At 46.1% G+C, this 16,432-nt stretch overlaps 1 protein-coding gene and 1 long non-coding RNA gene across 2 annotated transcripts in view; one reads left to right on the top strand and one right to left on the bottom strand.

Annotated features, from left to right (window-relative positions):
- Positions 1 to 16,432, bottom strand: part of LOC138566780 (cytochrome P450 2G1-like) — a 552,906-nt gene that overhangs the window by 199,579 nt on the left and 336,895 nt on the right. The window lies entirely within an intron of this gene.
- On the top strand, positions 7,334 to 10,487 carry LOC138566781 (uncharacterized). The gene is made up of 3 exons (XR_011302013.1): positions 7,334 to 7,417; positions 8,324 to 8,386; positions 8,802 to 10,487. It is a non-coding gene; the product is annotated as an uncharacterized lncRNA (long non-coding RNA).

Raw genomic sequence — 16,432 nt, 5'->3', positions numbered from 1 at the left:
TTTTAAGATCGGTGCAGAGATAAATCTAGTTTTCAAATTCTGGAAAGCTTGTTCCGCCTCGGTAGACCATTCAAAACGTTTGTTTTTCTTTAACAAGGCGGTGATGGGCTGGACTATTCGAGAGAATTCGGGGATAAACCTGCGGTAAAAGTTAGCGAAGCCTAACATGCTTTGAACACCTTTTACGGAGGATGGCGATGGCCATTTGAGAATTGCATCAACCTTCTTTGAATCCATACGCACTCCGCTAGGTGATAATATGAATCCCAAGAATTCAACTTCAGTCACGTTGAAAACACATTTTTCCAACTTAGCGAAAAGTTTGTGTTGACGCAATCTCTCGAGGACCATTTTCACGTGTTTCCGATGTTCAGTTTCCGATGAAGAATAAACGAGGATGTCGTCAATGTAAACAACAACACACACATCTATGAGCTCTCTGAGGACATCGTTCATAAAATATTGAAAGACGGCCGGGGCATTGCAAAGTCCGAAGGGCATGACCTGATATTCAAATAGCCCATACTTGGTGCGGAAGGCCGTCTTCCATTCATCGCCCTCTTTTACTCGTACCAAGTGGTAGGCTCCTCTAAGATCCAGCTTTGTATATATGTATGCTTTTCTGACTTGGTCCAGGAGTTCAGGGATCAAAGGTAACGGATATCTATTCTTAACGGTGATCTGGTTCAGGGCGCGATAATCTATACAAGTTCTAAGGTCCCCTTCTTTTTTTGGAACGAAGAACAAAGCTGAGGAAGCAGGGGACTTGGAAGGACGAATAAACCCATTCGCTAGGTATTGATCCAGGTATTGTCGGAGGTGAAGATTCTCAGGCTCGGTGAGGGCATAAATTCTACTACAAGGAGGAGTAGATCCAGGTATCAGGTCTATCTGGCAGTCATAAGACCTATGAGGAGGTAGAGAGTTAGCCTGATCCTTCCGGAAAACATCTTGGAATTCTAGGTATTCAGGAGGTAACTGGGGAGCCTCCGAGGAAATTGTTGCCAGTGCAACACCAGGTCGAGGGTGACAAGTAGAGACACATTCTGGAAACTGAACCGTTCTTGCTCGCCAATCGATCTGAGGATTGTGCTTCTCTAACCAAGGAATTCCTAGAATAATCTGGAACTGAGGGGCCTTGATCACATCGAACACGATCTTCTCATGGTGTCCATCTTGACTTACTAGCGTCACTTCTTGGGTGGTATGCGTTACTGGTCCGGAGGCTATCTCCGTACCATCCACCGTAGTAATGACGTCCTTTACAGCCTTTGGACAAAGAGTCAGATTCATCCTCAAAACCATTTCATGATCCACATAATTGCCGATGGCACCGCTGTCGACGTAAGCTTCAATCGCATGTAATCGATCCGGATGTTCAGGGCTAATGAGGACCATAGGTATCACGAAATGCGAGGTCACTGAACTGGTTTTAACGCTCGGCAAGAGGACCTCTATTCTTGTCGGGCGAGGTCGTTTCCCTGCTCAGAGTTTGTGACCCTGGTAACTGCAGCCCCTACTGCCTTCTTGGCTGGTTTCACCGGACAGTCTCGAAGAAAGTGCCCCGAGTTTCCGCAATAGAGGCATAATTGCAGCTGTTTTCTCCTTTCCCGCTCCTTTTGTGTTAGTGGTCCTTTCAGGCCCCCTATTTGCATGGGTTCCCCGGAGTCTACTCCTTTGGTAGGAGTTGGTGGTTTGGAAAATACTCGAGCATCAAACTTGGAACGATCGGCCTTCCTGTTCTGCAGTCTGTGGTCAATTTGAACGACTAAGTCAATATAGTCCGAACAGTCTTGCGGGGGATTCACTACTTGGGCTAACACATCTTTGAGCTCTCCACGTAGACCTCTATAAAACAGCGTAATCCTTTTGTCCTCAGGCCATCGAGTTTCCACTATCAGTCTGTTGAAAGACGCAATATAAGCCAAAAGGTCTTGATTACCCTGTTGCAATGAAAGGAGCTCATTGTCCAAGGCCTGCCCCTGTGAATGTCTTGCAAACAGTTTTTCCATACTGAGCTGAAAAGCTTGAAAATCATGGAGAACCGGATCATCTTGATTAACTAGAGGGATCGACCAGTCTGCCGCATTGCCACTAAGGTACGAAAGCACGAAAGCTACCTTAGCTTGATCAGTTGGAAAGGCTGCTGGCCGGCATAAGAAGTGCAACCGGCACTGATTAATAAATACTGCAAACCTCTTTGGGTCACCAGAAAATCGTTCGGGCGGAGCCAGAGGTACATTCCCAGGTAGGTTGATCTGCACTGGGTTCGTAGAGGATGTTGAAGGAAGATTTGCCCCTGATGCGGGTAACGGAGTTTGTCCGGCTTGTGACTGTAGCAATTGTCTAGCGAGATCGTCTGTTCGCTCCTTGGAAATAATCAGTTCCCTTCTTAGAGCATTCGTTTCCTGACGGGCTGCATGCACTTCTGCTCTTAGTTCCCCAAGTAACTGGGCTAGCTGGTCGGTATCCGAGGTTTCCATAGCGCCTGGGTGGGAGTTTTGCGGTAGGCTTTGTGTTCTGTAACGCTCACCTGATTCCCGCAGAGGCGCCGGTCTTGACTGGGTGAATGCCGTATCTTCAAAGGTGATGTGTAACACACGGTTGACTCTTTGGGCTGGACCTCTGTGCACTGTATGTCTGACTCGAAGAGTAAGATGTCTGCAGATAGAAAATATGGGATTAATGAACTGGGGTTATTGGGTGCCTCTCTCCTCTTCCCTTTCTCTTCTCCTGTAGAACCCCAAAGGTTAACGCCCTCACCTTAGGTAAGTGAACGCCGAGCTCTCCATCTGCCTCGGGGCAGGGTGCCGTAACCAGTTTCTTCACTGGATAAGGGTGCAGGCCTCTTGACCTCAGAGGACTGCTGTCCGTCGTTAACTGCACGAACGGTAAGTTCTGGGCACTTCAAATGTCTTAAAAGTCTTTTGTAATGATATCTCTTGTTTTGCAGGGTTCCGGCAATGGCGGATGGCGGGCTGATGAGAGTTGAGGATCGAACCCGCGTGAGGAATAGAAGCGCCTGGAAGCACGTAAGTAAGCGCTTGTAGCCTGCTTCACGATGCGCACTAACTGTCCCTTTTATCTTGCAGGTACCAGTTCGGAGCTTTAGAGAAGCTGAAGGGTACTGGAATACCCACTGGAGTCGGCGTGGGAAGGAGTAATGGCACGTGAGTAATAAAGTTGCCCAATGTCTTTAAACGCACCTTCTTTTGTCTTTCAGATGCGGGATGCAGCGCCGAAGGCCTCCGGAGCGTGCGAAGAGCTGGTAAGCTTTTGTCTTTCAGATGCCGGAATGCAGTGCGAAGACCTCCGGAGCATGCGAAGAGTAGGTAAGCCTTTGTCTTTCAGATGCCGGAATGCAGCGCGAGGCGTTGGTGACAGCCGATGGACCAGGTAAGAGATGCGCTGCCACTGAAGACCGTAGTGCTAACCTGTTCTTTCTTTGTCTTTACAGGTGCTGCTGAAGACTGGATTCCAGGATGGTAAGCCTTTGTTCCCTTGGGCCCAGGATCAGAAGCAGAAGACACGATGAGCGTTCTGCTGCAGAGAATGCAGAATAACACAAAGCAAGATTCATCCATCGGGTGTGGTTTAAATAGCCTCCTGTAGTGCTTAGGTGTCTCCTTCCACAGCCACGCCTAGGTAAGAAAAGAGTTCCTGCTTTCCAGAAGAGTTCCAGTGTTCTGAACCTAGGGAGTGGCTCCTGCCCCACCCAACAGGAAAAGTAGTCCCAAACAGAAGAGGATCAGGGGTTCAACTGGCAGGTAAGTAAGCAGCATGGTCTGCTGCAGGTAAGTCCACCCAAGCATTATGAGCCCGGCGCTTCCAGCGCTGGGACTGGGCATCTTTATGAGCCTGGTGCCACTGGCGCCAGGACAGGGTCCAAAAGGTCCCAATTGGGACTGGCTGGCACTCGGAACCGGGTTATGGGTCTGCTTCCAAGGGAGTCGGGCAGGTCCTGATCTTTTGGAAGCAGAGATCATGACATAGATTCATCCTGGAAGCCAATTCATCGTCCACATAGTTTCCTATGGCCCCGCTTTCAATGTATGCCCTTACTGCGTGCATACGTGATGGCTGCCCTGTATCCTTGTTCAAGCTCAGCAAGCCGACCTCTACACTTGTCGGGCGTGGTCGTTTCCCGAGTCTGACTTCATATGGCTTTTATCAGCAGCTCCTACCACCTTCTTGGGTGGTTTTACAGGGCAATCCCTTAGAAAATGTCCCGAAGTTCCACAATATAGACACAATTGCATTTGCCGTCTCCTTTCTCTTTCCTTCTGGGTTAAGGGTCCTTTAACCCCTCCAATTTGCATGGGTTCTGAAGCATCTGCTCCTTTGGGGTTAGCGTGGGTTTTGACCAACACCCGATTCTCAAACTTGGCTCGATCAGCCTTTCTGTTCTGAAGTCTGTGATCTAACTGGACCGCTAAGTCTATATATTCGGCACAGTCTTCAGGTGGGTTCACGACTTGAGCCAAGACATCCTTGAGTTCTCCTCGAAGCACTCGATGAAATAACGTGATTCGTTTTACCTCAGGCCATCCGGTTTCCACTATCAACCTATTGAAGGTCGTGATGTAGGATAGAAGGTCCCGGTTACCCTGTCGTAGGTACAAAAGTTCGTTATCCAGGGCCTGTCCATGGGAGTGCCGGGCATATAGTCTTTCCATGCTCTTTTGAAAGCCCTGAAAATCCCGAAGAATTGGGTCATCCTGAGTGTCTAGTGGAATTGACCAATCAGCTGCACTGCCGCTGTGATATGACAATACGAAGGCTACCTTGGCTTGATTGTTTGGGAAGGCTCCAGGTCTGCATAAAAAGTGCAAGCGGCATTGGTTCATAAACACGGCAAACCTTTTGGGATCTCCGGCAAAGCGTTCGGGCGGAGCCAATGGAATATTTCCTGGTAGGTTTATTTGCACAGGGTTACTTGATAACACAGGAGCTGGATTTCCCCCGGAACCAAGTAGGGGTGCTTGTCCAACCTGGCTTTGCAATAGTTGCCTAGCAAGGTCATCAGTTCGCTCCTTTGACAAAATCAGTTCTTTCCTAAGAGCATTGGTTTCTTGGCAGGCCGAATGCACTTCAGCCCTCAGTTCCCCTAGTAATTGGGCCAATTGGTCAGTTTCTGAGGTATCCATAACGCCCGGGTGGGAATTTGTAGGTAGGCTTCGCGTTCTGTTACGCTCACCTGGCTCCCACAGAGGCGTCGATCTGAACTGAACAGCTGCGGTCTCCACCAAAGTGACGTGTAGGGGCGAGATGATGGACTGGACTGGCCCACCTAACTTCGTTTGCTTGGCCCATAGGAATATTCTTCTGCAAATGGAGAAAGGGAATTAACCACCGGTGGAGTTGAGCGTAAATCCCCCCAACCCCGCTGTTCTCCCCACTGATCACCTTTGATGTCCCCTCTTATAGTCTCACCTGATGGTTTGAAAAGATGAGCTCTCCATCCTGTATTGAGCGGAGGGGAGCGTAGATAACCAGTTGCTTCACTGGCTGGAAGGAATTGGTGAGTTCCAGAACAATATTGACTCCGAGATTCCCGGCAAGACCCCGTAAGAATGTAGTTCGTAAGAGTTCAAATGCCTGACTTTCACTCTTGTCCTATTCCTTGCAGGTTGCAGCTTGACCCTAGTGAAGAGTTCCTCGTGGCAACCGGTAAAACTCTGGTAAGGATTTGTATTATCCAACACAGTTCGATAAAATAATGTCAATATGTAACCTGTTGCTTTGTCCCTTATTCAGGCGCTGAGAGAAAGTATGAAGTCTCGGGGAATAATGCCTCCGACGGTAAAATCAGGTAAGTCTATTGTGGTGAGGAGGGTTACCCTTGTTAGTCCCTTTGTTTTACCTTGCTGTCCTTTTGTTTCCCCTTAGTGGCCGGGGTTCGGCAAAGATGCAGTGGAAGCTGCGCCGATCCGAGAAGAGGAATAGTACCCCCGGTGGTAAAATCAGGTAAGTCTATGGGGGGGGTAACTAATATTCCTCTGTGTATTCCCTTGGCTCACCTTGTTGTTCTTGTCTTCTCCTTAGGTGCCGGAGTGCAGCGGGAACATGCAGGAGGATGCAGTGGAATGTGAAGATGCTGCGAAGGCCGGTGAGTTCAGCGCGGCGCTGCATCAGGCGAGGCGACGTGCATAATTATCTTCTTTCTTCCAGCTCGAAAGCGCAATGGATCGGGAATTCAGGTAAGGATCAACGGTATTGCTCTTGTTCTAACCTTTTCTCCTTCTTTCTCCCTTTTTCTAGGAGCTCCAAACTCGAGGCGGGTGTGGCAGAAGGCTGGATGCAGACTTGCAGGCACGGTGAGCGTTACGCTGCTGGATGCAGAATAACGCAAAGCATGTGCTGCTCTTCGGGCGTGGTTTAAATAGCCTCCAAAGTAGTCCCAGTTAAGTATTCCTCCCCAGCCCCGCCGGAGTGAAAAAATGAGTCCTAAGTAAAGTAGTCCCTTCCCAGCCTCATTTGGCTTGGAGCTCTTGCAGCATGGTCTGCATCAGGTAAGTTTGCAGCATGGTCTGCATCAGGTAAGTTTTAATCTATGAGCCTGGTGCCTATGGCGCCTATTGCGCCAGGACTGACTCTCCATAGGAGACTGGCGCCATAGCCACCAGGACTGGACCCAAATAGCCTCTAGCAGGGGTTGTTGGGCTTGCTTGGGATAACTTGATGCCTGATTCTGGTGTTGCTGGACTTGGTCTGGGTCCCCGGGGGTAGGCATCATGACATAAGCTTTGAAAATTGGCTTGAACACTGATAGTGAAATGTATTGTTTTCTATGAATACACACCATGACCAAAACATTTTTTGTAACATTAAACCACCACAAGTTACGTATAGCACGTAGAAATATAATGGGACAAACATAGAGTACAACAAATACAATAAAACTAATATATCCCCAAGTCACACTTTATAGAATGTCTAGGTCTCAGATGTTCGCTAGTACCCTAGTAACATTAATTCAGGATATCAGTGAGGACACACAATTTCATATGGTATACGCATAACACATAGTCACAATTCTCACATTTAGTTAGAAAAACCAAAAGGATATCTGCCCTTATGTGATAATGAAAAATAAAATTTGAAACAACGTATTACTAAAGGGTCCAACTAATTAATATAAGGGAATATATATTCCCTCAGTATGTACAATCAAGCATACATCGTCACATTCTGTTCTGTGACGTATTATTAAAATGAGCGTTGTTCATCAACACCATTCACCATTAGAAGCAATGCAAGTGGTCCCAAAACATGGCCGACAGGAACACCACCATGGAAAAAGGACTACGCCGGTTGCCATGGTACTCTTTGACAACATACGGCGCTGGGTTATTAAAGTGATCACCGTAGTGCGGCTGCGTCTAGACGGACGAGCGTTCATGGACTAATACGTAAGGTAAGATACAAATTTGGCAGATTGTAACAATATGCACAGCCCAGACTTTACGTTTGGACTGGAACGTTTATAGTCACGGCCGTCGTAACTGACGAGTGCGCTCTAACGTGCAGATCCGAGTACTTTGTAGCAGCCAACACGCTTATGAAGCGGCACATTTGGTTTCCGAAATTGAAACGTGTTTTATGGTTGCGAGAGCCTCAATATCTTCATAAATTATAGTGAGTAGGACCAAAATATATGTTTTTTTAGGATTACCGATGGGACGCATGGTTACAAAATATATTGCAGAGCTCATTATATGCTTTGAACATGTCTTTGCAAGTATATTACAGGCTTTTCTTTATGATCTCTACATCTATGGCTAAACAAATATGTTATTAGCATCCATGACAGGGGGCCTCATTACGACCCAGGCGGTAAGTTACCGCCTGGTTCGTACCTTTACCACCATGGCGTAAACTAAGTTTACGCCATGGTGGTTGGCGGACTTACCGCCCCATTCCGAGGTTGGCAGGGCGGTAAGTCCCCAATCCCCATTTACCCTTCCCCATTCCCATTTTTGCCCCATAGGGCATAATGGGAGTGGGGAAGGCGTTAATTACGCCACCGTAAATTACGGTGGCGTAATTAACATCAAGGTCCCTTAGCGCCATGGATTTTAACACCTGCTAAAAGCATGTGTTAAAACCTCCATGGCGCTAAGGGACCTCGGAATCAGGCGGTAAGGGTCGGCGCTGTTTACGCCACCGTAAACCCCTTACCGCCTGAGTCGTAATGAGGCCCCCAGGGTCCTGTAATCTAAAATGGCAGCACCCAAATACTAATTAAGTCCAACAAAATCGTCGACAATTACAGGTTTGAAGTCAAAAAGCATAACTAATTCAGAATTATATTTCTCATCAGGGATTTAACCCCGTTATTACAGCACGCACAGATGGAATAAGCACATACATATCAAGTACTCAGGTAATTACATTACTCTTTGTCCAAAACCAATTGTATTCACAGCACAAAATATAAGGGCACATTGATTTTTTGGTCTTGACATTTCAAGTAGTAATCTGGCAACATTCCAAAATATGAGACCATATAGTATTTGAAGAGAGTAATAGAAATTGTGCAAAGACACTTGATAACAATATTTGTAAGAAAACCATGTATTTTCACATGGACATATATAACAGAGAAAAAATGCATCAGGCCGAATAAGATGGTTCAACTAATGATTATTTCTCATGTTATTCTCTTTTCCTTATAATTCCTTACCCGATCCCCCTCCCGAATTTTCTCCCTTATTTTTTCTCTCTCTCTCTTTTTTTCTTTTTTCTGTTTTCTCACACATGGATTATTATGAAATTTGACAATGTTTGGATTGTGAAAGCGCACTTTTGCATTATTTGTTTCTCATCTCTTTGTGATTATTCTATCATGTATAAACATGGGATTACTATTGATGTTATAAAAATTCTTTTTGTCACAATTAACCCTGGTTTGATAAAGGCACTAAAGGTGTGCCGAAACACTTGTCACCATACAAACGGCAGACGCATTTGAAATTAGTCTTTAAAACACAAAGGTATCTGTGGAAACAATAAACAATACTTTTGGGATCAAACCTTTGACCAAGTTTGGCACATTTGTAATAAGGAGAGTTTCAATTCAATATAATCTCTGACAGAGTTTGGGGTTGGTACCTCTTTCTCTCCCAACAAATGCGACACAAGTACCTGATCATCGAACCTTACAAACGGGTCGCTTAATGTGAAGGTCGGCGTTCAACGTCACCCCAGAGTTTTTTCAAATTAGTTTCTAACATAGCCATATATCCGGATTTCACAACAGGTGTCCAGAGGGCGCGCAATTCTTTCATACCAATCAAAGCCAGGCTCAGGCAGCTGAATCTTAAATATATGCTGATGTACCCTTCCAGGCTAAAAGTGTTATATAAAGAACAGCCTGTCTTTCTTGAGACGCCAGCTGCAGCCACAATGTGGATGGAACACAACAATTTGGCTGAAGGTGAATAAGTAGACACATGAAAGGCGCTCTGCCCACAGGGGGAGCTGGGAGTCGAGCTAGCCAATAACTCAGCATGGCTACCAGAGCCACGTGATAATTAACCTTAATGTAATCGTAACTAAGTCATCCAAACATGGCGGGGCAAACCAGACCACTTGCTCTGGGACTGTGGTCCCACCCGGCGCACTGTTAGGTGTCAGCCTGTTGCTGACACAACACAACTCACACACAATGACCCGGACGGGCCAAGATGGTGCGAGGGCGCCTGAGCGCCGCAGTGGAAATGCGGCTGCTGGGGGCAGTTTTTCAGTTTGGTTTATTGTTTGGAATGTTGTTACTTATGAGATGGTCAAAGTGTTGGAAGGGGAGAGGGACGCACAGAACCAGTGGCTACTTGGTAGGAAGAGAGAGTTGCATAGAAAAACGTGGCAGAATGTGTACAGTTGGCATTACCTCTTTGGAGTACTTGCTGGGGGCAGTTGGTCAACTCTGCTTTTCTGTTGTTTGAACTTTTCTAAGGACTTCACTTCAACTGATATAGGGGAAAACAAAACACTTGAATGGGGAAGCATGTGGGCAGAGAGTGGTGCGAAAGGGGGGAGACCAGCAACTGGTTGCAAAGTGCGGGTGGAGTGTGGTATAGGGTTACGTAGTACAGCAATGGCAGCTGACGTAAAAGTGCTGACATGGAACTTCAGAGGGATGGGCACATATTTGCGGAAGAAAAGGATCAAATCCTTCCTAAAGAGGAAACAAATCTCCATTGCTGTACTGCAAGAAACTCACCTCACTAGTGATAGCAGTGACAAAGTAACAGAGTACTGGGGTGGACAGGGCTATGGAGCAGCATATTCTAAATATGCACGAGGAGTGTACATGTGGATTAGCGACACAGTGCCATTCCGATTGATGGCTAAGGAGGTAGATGCAGAAGGGAGATATATAATACTCAGGGGAAGCAGTGAACAACTAGAGATCTGCATAGTTAACTCCTACCTCCCTAACCTTGGAATCTCAGCATATCTGCCCAAGCTGAGCACGAGGTTAGCTGCCTTTTTTATCTGGGGGGGAGGGGAACTTAAACTGTGTTCGCGACCTCGCCCTTGATCTAGTCCCCCGGCACAGGGAGCAAGGGTGGCTCTGTCATCGCTCAATGAGGTGTTAGGGAACCTGGATTTGGCTGAGGTATGGAGGCAGTTTCATCCGCAGAGCCGGGAGTACTCTTATTTCTCATCTCCACATGGGCTATATACTAGGATAGAGTACCTACTAATAGAAAGAACACACCTGCCCCAAGTTGAGTCGACACTGTATTTAGGCAGGTCGATATCCAATCATTCCCTGCTACTAATGGAGTGGAGGATGCGCAGCCCTTGGTCGCCCATACTACTATGGCCAACAGATGCACTGACTGATGGCGCCTTTAAAGAAGGACTTCGGACCAGAATTGTGGAGTACAAAGATAATAACGTGGGGAGTGTCAAGGGTTGGGATACAATATGGGAGGCACTGAAAGTTGTGGTTAGGGGGGAGGCCATTGCTAGTGCTGAGGAACTGGAAGTAGGCGAGGGGAAGATCAAGCTGATGGAGACATCTGCCCGCAAAACTAGGGAAGCAGAATTAGAGCTGGCGGCAATGAGGGACGATTGCCAGAATGCCTAGGCTAGACTAACAAAATTCGACTACATAGCAAAAACCACCAGGGCACACTCGGAGGGGGACAAACCCAGCAGGTTACTGTTGTGGCTGTGCAAAGGGGAGAACCCTAGAGACTTGATTACAGAAATAAAAGATGAATCTGGCTCTGTGCACACACCACAATCATCAATTAAGCGAATTCTACCTACGATTGTATCATCACGACACACTAATACCCAAGATGAGATTCTGGACACGTTAGAAGAAATAGGTCTACCCTCATTAGATAACGCCCAAAGGGAAAGGCTAAACGGGGAGCTGTCAGCTGGTGATATAAGCGATGCCATTAAGTCACTAACCACCTGCTTGACCCCAGGGAGTGATGGGTTAACTTCTGGGTTTTATATGGTGTACTGCACCGAGCTGGCCCCGGTCTTGCACTTGGTCTTTAAGGAGGCATACAAAACAAATATGTTACTTAGGAGAATGAGGGAAACATTAGTGGTCCCAATACCCAAACCTGGTAAGCCCACAAATGAGTGCGGCTCGTACAGGCCATTAGCAGTGCTGAACTATGATATTAAAATAATGATGACCATACTGGCCAAATGGTTGTCAAAAGTTATATGGACCGTAGTACACAAAGATAAGACCGGGTTTATACCAGGTAGAAACACGGCAATAAACTTACGCAGGCTGCAACACATTATCCCACAAACAGGCTCACATGAACAATATGCTGTACTCTCCCTAGACACCATAAAAGCGTTTGGCTCTATATACTGGTAATGGCTGATAGCCGTCCTGAGGAAGTTTGGGTTGTGCAAATATTTCATTGGGTGGATTAAGATACCTATATGAAGCAACAGTGGCAAGGCTAAAGACAGGCAAGACAGTGTCAGCACCATGGGATATCCAGAGAGGCACCAGACAGGGCTTCTAGCTGTTACCAATGCTCTACATCCTGGGACTAGAGCCTATAGCGATATACCTCAGGAAACAATTCTTTGATTCAGGTATTAGAGTAGGCGGGGTGTATCATGTTGTGTCCCTATATGCAGATGATGTACTGCTATATCTGCGGGACCCTCACCTTAATGTTCCAACCGTCCTAGAAGTGCTGAAGAACTATGCGAGGGTTTCAGGGATCTCCTCTACCAGGGAGAAGCCTTGCATATTTCCAATGGCGGGGCTAGCGAAAAAAAGTCAGAGGGTGAACTCCCGGAAATTGGGATCCAGTGGCAGCTACACCTGTTTAGGTACCTATGGGTGAATATTTGGTGCACGCCTGATTTAACGCACAAAGAAAACACTGTATTAGCGGTGCAAGGAGTCAGGAAGTCCATGAAGTTTTGGTCCAGGCTCCCACTGTCAGTGATGGACAGGGTCGCTATAGTCAAGATGATAGTTCTACCACAGTTCCTATACTTTTTCCAAAATGTTCACTGCTATGTGCCAGCCTCCTTCTTTCGGCTACTAGAAAAGCTACAGCGAGAATTACTCTGGGATCCCTAGGCATAGGCTATCTCTGACCACACTAACACTACTGTACAAGGAGGGCGGGTCCAATTACCAGACCTGGAGCAGTACTATTTGGCTGCACAACTCAGCTTCATGACCAAATGGCTTGAAGATGGGGCAACCCGAGAGACAAAACTGATAAAGCAACTAGTAACACCTGTGCACCTAAAAGTAACACTGTGGGTCTCACTGAGGTGCTTAAAGAACACCCCAATGGTTGTACGGTTAGGCAGGAGAGTTTGGGACAGGGTTCTAAAACTGACAGGACGCGAGCACCCTACTCACCCGAGACACCAATCACAGCCGCTGTTTGTGCAGACAAGGCAGACCAGGCAACCGTAAGGCAGTGGGAAGGATACGGCATTTACACCTGGGGGGACACATATGGACAGGGTGTTTTAGGGAGTTTGTATCCATGAATGAGAAAGAAGGACTACCCATCGGCCAGTTCCTATGGTATCAGAGGATCAGAAGAGTAGCCAAAAGTCATTGGAAAGAAGGGCCCGGAGAATCGGAACCGGACCCGCTACTAATGCTACTCTATAACTTGGGCAACGGGTGGAAACCTGTGTCCAGGCTCTACAACCGACTGGCAGATAGACCCAACCCCAAAAGCGCCAAGCTAAAGCAAGGGAGGGAGGCAGATATGAAGACTGTCATCACGGAGAAGGAGTGGGAAAGGATCCTAATGTACCCCCGGGAAGTGTCAAGAAATGCCTGATTCAGGCTGATCCAACTAAACGTCCTGCATAGGACCTACATGACTCTGAGCAGAATAGCCAAATTCAGTGAAAACGCAAATCCATACTGCCCTTGGTGTGGGTCAGAAGTAGCTGGAATGATGCATATGTTCTGGGAGTGCTTGAAAGTACAATGCTTCTGGGCAAAAATAGAGCAAGCCTACCGAAGGGCTGGGATAGCTAGATATGAATGGTCGCCTAAAGAATGCCTCCTAGGAGCCTATCCAAGAATTGGCAAATTCAAACACATAATTGAATTTATGGACATGGTGTGCGTGCTGGCCAAAAGTCTATTGCAATGGCATGGAAAAGGGATGGGGGCTCACAGTACGCCAGATGGCACAGGGAACTGGAACACTGGTCTAACACAGCAACAAGGGTATGTGGTGATGGGGTGGCTAGGGCTGGAGATGATCTGGGTCGTGCATATGAGGCCTGGAAGGCGCTGACCTGGGCCATGTTCCACCCATCTGATGATAAACCCCCATGAACAAACTGTACTCGCACTTAAAATGCCCAAGACCATTAGGGACTGGGCTACTGGAAAGATGAAACCCAAGCAGACATCATCTGGACCTGGATAACTCTGGTGCTCCCCTGCACAACTAGACATCATTAAACAGGAAGAACTGTACCCTAGAGAACAGAGCTAGTGATGAAGACTGTTTGTTTTGTTTCATGGTTGTTTGTTGTCTTTATATAACTTTATATGCGTAAGTAAAAAGGATGGCAAATTGAGAAGCAAACTGTTAATGTATATTCTAAATGCCAATAAAAACATTTTAAAATTAAACTAGTCAATGGGTGATTTGTGCATAGTCTCTTGTGACTTCATTGATCTGTTTGTGGAACTCTTTCAGAATTTTGGTACACTTTTGTTTCTTCTCGAAGCCAGGTCTCTTTAACCTTGTACTGATATATTTTTCCATGTTACTGGTTTCTTTCTGTGTGTAGTTTCCTTTTGTGCTTTCTCTATAAAGGGGTATGTTCCCCCTTTCCCAGAGTAGTGTTATCCAACCTTTACAATTCTCTCTCTTCCCTTCAGTTTTGACAATATTCTTCCTCTTTAGTGTCTCTGTCTTTGGACATATAGGTCCCTCTGCCTTTCTTCTAAGGTGTTTGTCCTGCAATTCTATTTCTTTTCTTAACTTTTATGGTTTTCAGATTTCTCTCAATCTCGTTATCCACTTCTCTTGCTTTCAATAATATAATGGCTTTAACGTGACTGGAACGAATATGAGTAGTCCCATAATAATTCCCTACCTGCCTCCTGAGCCTCCCGTTTTCCCTGTGATTGGCTTTATTTACTCCTTTGATGTCCAAAACACCGTATCCTACTTTTGCATGGCCATCCGGCTCTTTGTGTATTGGGACGTTATGCGGTTCCAACCATGCCGTGGTGTTGGCATAGTTTTGGCGACTGCCAGTCCACCACGAGATTTTGGTAGTTATGCCCCCACCCTCTGTTTCTCATTCTATCTGGCTAACAGGACACTGCGTATACACCTGTCTGCTTTCGGTACGCCAGCAGCTTTTTAACTCCTGGCCTTTCTTGATCTGCCAGTCTCCTCTCCTCTCAGGTAATGTCTTGCTGTGGGGCTTTGTTGTCAAACATCTAGGTCTCTATCACTCTCTTCCTGCTGCAGCCTCTCTCGCTGACAGTAACACATGGTTGTTCTTTCTTCATACAGGTTTTGGTAAGGTATTCCTCAGGAGGTGATTTTGTGATATCCTTTAGTGAGTTCTTCAGAGGAATGGGATTCCTTGTCCCCACAGGGGGAGACTTTCCTGGTTAGGTCCCACATGGCTCGACCCCTAGGGAGGGTGTTTTGCTGACCAAGCTCACCACCTAGCATCACAGGGGGGGAGAAGGGATGAATTCCTGAGTTTCATCACATAGCTTTCCCGTTATTTCCTTGGCTTCCCTATCTCCAATGATCAGAAAGTAGCTCAGGAAGTCCACAATCCTTTCATCTGGTCCCTTTTTATGTTCAACTCTGAAACAAAAATGTTGTAAGTCCAACAGCCACCTATTTTTTCTGTTGTTGAGTCTCCTTCCTTAAGCTCATTCATGTCAAAGAAGACTGTCTGTAACTAGCCTAAATTGTCTGCCAGTCAAATAGTATCTCAAGTTGATGTCAGCCCACTTGAAAGCCAAAGTGCCAAGTTCAACAGTCGCATAAGATTGTTCCATGTTCGATGCTGTCAGGTTCTTGTTAGAGTACAGTGTGTAGTTCTGTTTTTGATGCGTCTGTTTGCAATATAAATTTCAAAGTCGGGCATCTTCAAGGCAGACTTGTTACAGAGGAGATTTTTCAGTTAATCAAAACTCGTTTGATCTTCCTTTCCTAACCCCATAGGAGTTTCTGGGGTTGTGCATTTTCTTATTTATCTGATAGGTTAACAGCAATGCTAGAGTAATTAGGTATAGACCTCCTATAGTAGCCTATTAGCCCAAGAAAAGCATGAAGATCCCTCTTAGACTTGGGTGTGAGAGTTTGTTGAATGGCTTTAACTTCACTCTGTGGTTTGATCACGCCATTCCCCACAAAGAAGCCATGGTATTTAACTGCATATTGTGCTAGTTGACAGTGTTGTGGGTTTGCTGTTAGACACATTTCTTTAAGGCAAGGTAATTTCATACAAATGGTGTACATGCTCAGGCCAACTTTAGCCCGCGTTAGTGCTATAGTTGATATTTATTTAGCCGACCCCTGCTTTTCAATCAGATCATTGATTGTCGAAATTGGGTAGTTATCAAATACAGATATGGAATTGAGTTTCCTGTAATCAATGCAAAAACGCCATGATTGATCTGGTTTTGTGACCAAAACAGTGGTAGAGGACCAGGAACTTTCAGCGGGATCAATAATATCTGCTTAAATATATCAACTCTCTACTTTTTGATTATTGTTTTCCTTGCTTCTGGGATTATGTATGGTTTTAAATTAATGATTTTCTCTGGTGAAGTTCTAATGGAATGAAAAAAATTAGTAACCCTTCTGGGGTGTTTGGCAAATACCTCAATAAACTAAATAAGTAAATTCCTAATGATGACCTTTTGGGAAGGTGGCAGGTTGAGGAAAGTTGGGTA

Source organism: Ambystoma mexicanum, chromosome 2p (genome assembly GCF_040938575.1).
Source record: "Ambystoma mexicanum isolate Mex_15411 chromosome 2p, UKY_AmexF1_1, whole genome shotgun sequence".
NCBI lineage: Eukaryota > Metazoa > Chordata > Amphibia > Caudata > Ambystomatidae > Ambystoma > Ambystoma mexicanum.
This window is presented reverse-complemented; position numbering and strand designations above follow the sequence as displayed.